The following is a 7739-nucleotide window of genomic DNA, read 5'->3' as shown; positions in this document are numbered from 1 at the left end:
CTCCTCCCAGACCTTCTCTATGCATGCACATACATACATATATATTCACGTACATATACATATTTCTCAAATACAGATCTGCAAAACCATATCATACTCCTAATTTGAAATCCTCAGAGAGCTAAACTTTTACTGACTGACAAGGATTGTTGCACAGAACTTGTTTTAAGCTTAATGTGATCATTCTAACTTACTGCCAGTGTCCAAATATTTCCATTGTTTCTTTTCCACATCTTGACTTCTGAACTATATGAATTTTACATCAAACTTGACACGTGAAGCAGACATTGAGAAACCAACAGGGTAAGGGTCAAGGGAGGGTACTCTTCTGAAGAAACTGCATTCATATTTTTGATGAAGACTCCCTCTGTAACACAAAAAGACTCTAAGAAAGAAATCTATGACCCACAATAGACATTTTTACTTAGTACCTACCTGTGTTTTTCATGCTGTGCACTGCTTTAAATTGTTTGTATAGGCACAGCATGTTAGTGTCTCTTTTTTTTAATAGAAAAGATATTTTTTACCCTTTTTCTTGTGCTTTCTAGCTCTTGAGAGCTTTATTTTTTTATTGTTGACAAATTCTGAATTTTAAAATGTTATGGTTTATTTTTATATATATATGTATGTTGTGCTGGTTTGAGGCTAATTTGAATATAATAATGAGAGAAAATAGATTATAGGCTGTGAAAAGAAAGCAATGGTGATGTCTACTTTACTCATAGGCTCACTGAGATGTATAAAAACAAGGACACAAAGATAGACGTCAATGTCTGTGTTTTCTCCCTGGACTTCTGCTGTTCTGCTGGATCTGTGTAACCCAGCTAATCATTCTGCTTCTAAACTCCTTTGCCGATCCTCCCAGCTCGCCTTGCACGTAAGGCAGACTCTGAGATAAGAGTGGCTGGTGGAAAGAAGGTGAAAGGCTGGTTGAGAGTCCCTCATGGGGACTCAAATTTCTGGGAGGGCTGTTGTGTTTCTGTATTGCTTTTAACTTGCATATTTCTTTATATAGCTGTATATATTTGTAATATATCATAAATATCTGCTTGTATATTGTGCTAAGCTGTAAGTATAAAGCTTCATTCCTTAAATTCCATCTGGCTGAGTCTAGTCTGGGTGAATTCATTGTTGGGGGGGTTGGGTAACTCTCTAACCATAACATATGCATATGCCTGCATATACAATCTATTTTAGTTGAAAATTTCTGGTTCACTTTAATGCTAGATCCATTGACTTAATTGTTCTTTTGGTTTAATTATCCTTTGTCAGCTTTGAAGCTCTCAGGAACCATATCTAGTCTTTCAGTTACACAGACTAGAGTTAGAGAAGCAGCAAAACTACGCTCCGCTCACCATGGAAACCATGCTGGATGATGGTTGTGGAGACTGAATCACTTTGCAGAGAACTCCCAGACCTCACCACATATCAGGAAACTAAGGTTAGACTAGAAGATAATACCTGAAAAATAATAATGAATGTGGAGGAAAATACCATCAACTGGGAAAAGAGATGTTTTTATCATGTAAAGTATGTAAAACAAAAGACCTTCCTCCACTGTATCTAGCTCTGATGAGATTTGTTGAAAAAGAAAGCTGCTACAGTGATAAGTCCAGTCCCTGGACTCACTCACAAGTGCATCTTGTGATCTTGCTACCTTGCTCTAATTATGAAGAATTTACTTGTAGCATTTGCTCAGTGGGATTACTTGGGCAAGACTTATTCACACAAAATAAGGCTAAAGTTAAAATCCTTTCATTTATATAGTTGTGTCCAAGATTAGGATGCTAAGTGGCTGCTTCTTACACTATGAAGTTTTCAAAATTAAGGGAATGGATGTCAGTGACTCTTCAGGGAGGGAAGAATCCATATCCTTTCCTTTTATTTCTGTGCTAGAAAAGAGAAAGAAAAAGGACAAGGAATTTCTGTTGATTCTATAGAAATGGAAGCTGTAAAGTTAGCTGTAACAGTACAGTTAGCAAAACTGTAAAATTAACAGAGCTTTTAACTTAATAGAATGTTAAAATAAATGTTTTAATTGAAACCAGGAATTTAAATTCTCTTCAAACTACATTGTTCATCTAATCAAAAAGGAAGAAGTCATGGAAAATACTCAGGATTACAATAGCACAAGTTCTTGAGCATCAGAGTTAATTACAGATGTACAGACTTTGAAGATTCAGTTATATTAATGGTAACCATCACTTAATATAAGTGATACTAAGTGAGTTTAATTGCTGTGTGAGGTATTCTAGAATGATATTACAAGCAGCAGTTCCAAAATAATCTTCTTAAAGCAGTTGATAAAGTATCCAGTGTATTTTTATGCACTGTTAATTTAAGATACTGTGTTTATATATAAATGACAAGGAAGCTAATACTTTCAGGGATATGTACCTAACCAAATGACAAATTTCAATGGGACTTTTGCAATACTATGAATGTATAGCAGAAGAGTTCAGATTTCTGATGATTTGAGACAGAGTTCCATAAAAGCAGAGCAACACTTTCCCCTGCTGTAAAATCAAGATGTGGTGATGTGACAGAAGCCAAGCATCAATAAATTATGAGAATACGTGATTGCTTTCACCCTTGGGTCTCCTACATCCTGAAGAAACTTATTTATTCAATGCTTTTGTCATAAATACCAGGCCTGATTCAACAATCAATTTAGGATGCTGTCTGGCTTTTCAGAAGCAGCAGTATACCATATGTTAGCAACTGCAGTGAAGAGAGGAGTAAGCTCAATAAGTAATTGAAATCAATGAGAGACGTGTATACATGTATGCTAAGTGACTGGAGACAAGATCTACATACTATCTACCCCTTAGTATCTTCAACTAAATACTTCTAGTGCTCTTTATATGACAATATATGTCTGACTTGTTTTTTCTTTCCCCAAATCTTGCAGGAAAGGGGAAGTCTCAGAATAAAAAGAAACACAATTTCACATCAACAAACTACTGTGAGTTTTGTCTATCTGATAACCACTACACCCTAGTTCAAAAGTTAAAGTATAGGTGTTTTGCTGCAAAATAGTTATGGGAAGAGGTAATGCCTAAATTGTTTGTTTTGGAGAACTACTGCAGCTGTCAGCTGTTCCTTAAGTTGTTATTAAGTGGCTTGTACAAAGCAGAGAAAAAACTTTTAACAATTAAGGAATTTATTTTGTAAACAACAGAACTAAGGGAAGTTGAACATTAAAATGATAAGCATAAAGTGGAAAAGAAAATGTGGTTACACTGACAGAAATGTTGTATGACAACAATATAATTTACATACCTGAAATTACAGTAATCCTTACTCCAAGGTAACTATACATTCCATTACCTGAAAGTCTGTAGTTCTTCTGCCTTCCTTAGGTTTAAATTTAGATCCTTATCCTCAGACTCTATCTAAAAAAACTCTCTCACATAATTCTTCTTCTACAGCTTTTATTGCTGAGCATGATGTTGTGTGGTATGGGGTAGCCCTTTAGTCAATGCAGTCAGCTGTCCCAGCTGCATCCTCTCCCACTTTCTTGTGAACATCTAGTCTATTTGCTCATGAGGTGTGGAGTGTTTCATGAAGAGAAAAATCTTCTGATTGGCTACACAATTAGAGACATAATGATAGCATTCCTAGTGGCATCAAGACCATGCCAAATGAGAAAAAGTTTAATATGTAACTTTCACAATGCTTTTTTTTGATATATTGTTGGTGAATATCACTCTAAGATCCCAGTTGTAGAAAGACAAACCTGCATGTAGCCTTAATGAAGCCACAGAAATTACCAGCAGTGCCCAGTGTATCTTTTGCCATTCCTTGAGACCATCCAGTAGAATATATCTGCCTTCTATATGGCCTCTCTAGAACAGAACTCATGGTATCCTTCCTAATACAGTCTTGCCAAAACTATATTTGCTCAAAAAAAGCACAGGCCACAAGGGAATAGTGAAATTTATTTATATGCACCAACAGCAAGCAAGAAAGAATAATGAGAACCACAGGAACTCTTAACATAATTACATGAAGTCCAGCAGAGCCAGCAAAACACAAAAACTAATTTCAGGAACAAAAGCTATAAACCTTAATATGATCTTTTAAAAGTTAGGAAACAAAGTAATTTCACTGCTATAGAGCTGTACACATTTTTATTTCTAGCTGAAGAGGTATCTTCTCATTGACCATTGCCTCTTGTGTCTGGAGCTCCTACTTCCTGGATGAGGAGGACAGAGAAGAAAAGAAATCCCATAGATTAGGTTGTGGATACATTATTCCTGTTGCTTCTTCTGATTGCTGTGTCTTTCTTCATGCAATATACTGTCTGGGAAGATAAGGCAGATGCAAAGCACCATATAACTTGCCAGAAAGAAATGATACTTGAAGAAAGCCAAATTTGGTGGTCTTAGAGTCCCAGGTGACTCCTCCCATCTCATTCTGATGAATGTAGTGTGTGTTTTTTCCCCATTTACAGGGAACTTACACAGTGCAGACAACAATTGGCTTCACAGATCAGCACAGACAAGCTGAACTGCATTTGCCGCCATCCAGATAAATACAAACCTCATTTATATAAACATGGAACAATGGTAATGGCCCAGCACTATAACTCTTTTCCAGCTGGCCAGACTGTAAATCCACTGGTACTATGTGCACATGCCTTCATTCTCTTATTTCCCAAAACCCACACATCCATAGATCCTTTAAATATTAACTAATGTCTACTTGATAACTGTAACCAGACTGCAGGACCCTTATCCAGTCATCAGCTCAGATTTCTACTATTTTGAGGTGTGAGTACCCTCCTACTTCCCAGACAGTCCACTTCAAACACCTTTAGCTAATGGATACATATATCAGTCTTCCCACACCTCCTCAGCAGAGTGAGATCACACTGCAATATTTAGTAATGGAGTTTAATAAGAAATTGAGATAAACAGTGGTGATCAGGGCTCAGTCAGAAAGACATCTTGTCTAGTTACAACTATCCTCATCTATCTCCCATTCTCTCTACTTCTAGGTCCTAATTCTTTCCCTATCCATCCTGATCTCTTGTTATCATAGGCTTTGCCTTTTCCCAGATAAACAGCTTGCTCTGCTGGACACCATTTTGCCACAGTTTTACCCCACATTGTTACTTTTGATACCAATACCGGGGCAATTTTGACCTCATAGGATACAACCAATAAAGTTACTGGGGCATTGCCAGCAGGAGAGTCTTGGATGCACTCTAGAGAGAGCACCACCGTGCAAGACAAGCAGTCTTGAAGTCCAACTTGTTGCATAACTACAACTTAAATCTCTGTAAGATCCAGCTGCTCCTCATGGCACTGTTGTAACACGATTTTCTTATTCCAATATATATTTCTGTGTGTTACAGGACCTGAGACTTTGGCTGAGGCTTCTTCACCCACTTGCATATCTTCATACCTAGAAGCTATATGAAATGAATTAAGAATGACTCTTGGAAATACCCAGCAAGTCTCCTTTCCTTGTTTGGAGCTTTAAGGCATGGGGTCATGAGTGAGCATTTTGAGTATGGCTAGATGGGGACTGCCTTGGGGATGGGAATAAGAATGGAAGCCAGTGTGACCTGGGCACAGGCAAGGCCCTGTACTACTCTCTTGCCAGCCACTGCATGTAACAGGCAGAGCTAAGTGTGGCAGCAGTCCCCTTCAGTGTCCCCAGGAACAAGTAGGATAGAGATTTGTGTCAGGGCTAGATTGCAGAACAGAGCTGAGTTGAGGCATCTGGCCCTGGGCAAGGCAGGGCTAAGGCCATAGGGAGGAGTTCATGTTGCCTGAATCCTCTGCCATCCCCGCGCTGTCATAATGTGTTTGTTCTTTGGGGCTGCAAAGAACAGCTACTAAACCAAAACATACATTTTCCAAAGTTTTACATGTTTTGACTTCATTTTCATACTGAAACACAGTGAAACACTGAAAATTTTAACTAACCTGCAAAGCTTTAAATTTTTGAGGGGGGGTGGTAATAAAACTATCACTTTTATTTGTTCATTGGATTCATAAGACACACAAAAACCAGGCTGAAAAAGTCATGCCATAAGGGAAAACAACATAAACCTTATTTTCATAACAAAATAAAATATCATTTCTCTTCATAAAGTTATCCCCTCTGGTCCTTATGTTTGTGTAAAACTATAAGGAATGATGTTTCAGCAAAGAAAGTATTGGTAGGATGTTTTGGATAAATGTGGAGCATTTCCAGGTAGAAAATACGTTTGTTGCTAAAGAGCAGTGATCCCTCTGACATACACCAGGAGACTTTCTGATCAGAATACAATCTTGAGCAAGTGAAATACTGCTTCACTATAATACATCATTTATTCAATTGAAGATTAAAAAGAAAAACAACCAGACAATCTTCTATAGAAGATGAAAAGCCAGGGTTAAATTCTACTCTTAGATATATTGGCCACAATGACCCCATGCAGTGCTACAGGCACCGAAGAGCAGCCAGGCAGAGAGGTACCTGGGAGGTACTGGTTGGCAGCTGACTGAACATGAGCCAGCAATGTGTCCAGGTGGCCAAGAAGGTCAATGGCATTCTAGCCTGTATCAGGAATAGTGTGGGCAGTAGGACCAGGGAAGTCATTCTGCCCCTGTACTCAGCACTGGTTAGGACACACCTTGAGTGTTGTGTCCAGCTCTGGGGCCCACAATTTAAGAAAGATGTTGAGGTGCTTGAACGTGTCCAGAAAAGGGCAACAAGGCTGGCGAGGGGGGTGGAGCACAGCTCTGTGAGCAGTGTCTGAGGGAGCTGGGGTTGTTCAGCCGGGAGAAGAGGAGGCTCAGGGGAGATCTTATTACTGTCTACAACTACCTGAAAGAAGGTTGTAGCTAGGCAGGGGTTGGTCTCTTCTCCCAGGCACTCAGTGATAGAGCAAGAAGACACAACATCAAGCTGCACCAGGGCAGGCTTAGGCTGGATGTTTGGAAGAAGTTCTTCACAGAAAGAGAGATTGGCAGTGGAATGGGCTGCCCAAGGAGGTGGTGGAGTCACCATTCCTGAAGATGATTAAGAGGAGACTGGATAAGACACTTAATGCCATGGCTTAGTTAATTAGAAGGTATTAGGTGATAGGTTGGACTTGAAGACTGATCACAAAGGTCTTTTTCAACCTGGTTAATACTGTGATTCTGTGTGAAAATACAACACAGAAGAGCTCAGCTCCAGTAAGAACACCAAGCCAGCACCTGCAGATAATGTTGCAGTGATCATTAACCCTATTCCTAGCTAGCCGGGGGGCCAGCAGGCCCCCCGGCCTTTGTGTCACCCCCACCCCAGTGTGCATCATGGGTACTCACCAGTGATGACAAGAGGAGGAGGATCCCTCTGCCCAGATGGGCACAGCTTAGGCTTCCTGCCTTGGTGGGGGGAATTAAAAAGGGGAGTGGGTGGGGAGGTCAAAGTGGCCACACCTGGGGTGGAAGAAGACTCCAACAAAGCTCAGCCCAGGTGCTCTGGGATTTGGAGTGAAAAAAGGGGAAAACGAGGTGGGTGGGGTGGAAAGGGGGAAGATGTAACATTCCTTTGTAATCTGGTGTAGGTGATCCTGCTCTAACAGGGGAGTTGGACTCAATGATCTTTCAAGGTCTCTTCCAGGCCCTAACATTCTGTGAAACAGCAACACAGTATTCCCATTACCTTACAAAAATATTCAAATATTAAAATAATTCAGAAATGTGACTGTAGGATTAGTCCAAGGTCCAGAAAATCCACCTGCTGTGAATAAC

The 7739-nt window shown here is 39.6% G+C and overlaps 1 long non-coding RNA gene across 1 annotated transcript; it reads right to left on the bottom strand.

The window, feature by feature from the left end:
- Positions 1-3145: 3145 nt before the first annotated feature.
- LOC135179977 (uncharacterized) lies at positions 3146-7421 on the bottom strand. Its single transcript, XR_010304222.1, has 2 exons — positions 7311-7421; positions 3146-4306 (listed from the first exon to the last, which is right to left on the bottom strand). It is a non-coding gene; the product is annotated as an uncharacterized LOC135179977 (long non-coding RNA).
- Positions 7422-7739: the final 318 nt, after the last annotated feature.

The sequence above is a fragment of the Pogoniulus pusillus genome, chromosome 12, assembly GCF_015220805.1.
Source record: "Pogoniulus pusillus isolate bPogPus1 chromosome 12, bPogPus1.pri, whole genome shotgun sequence".
Classification (NCBI taxonomy): Eukaryota; Metazoa; Chordata; class Aves; order Piciformes; family Lybiidae; genus Pogoniulus; species Pogoniulus pusillus.
Note: the sequence above shows the minus strand (reverse complement) of the source record. Positions and strands in the feature narration are given on the sequence as shown.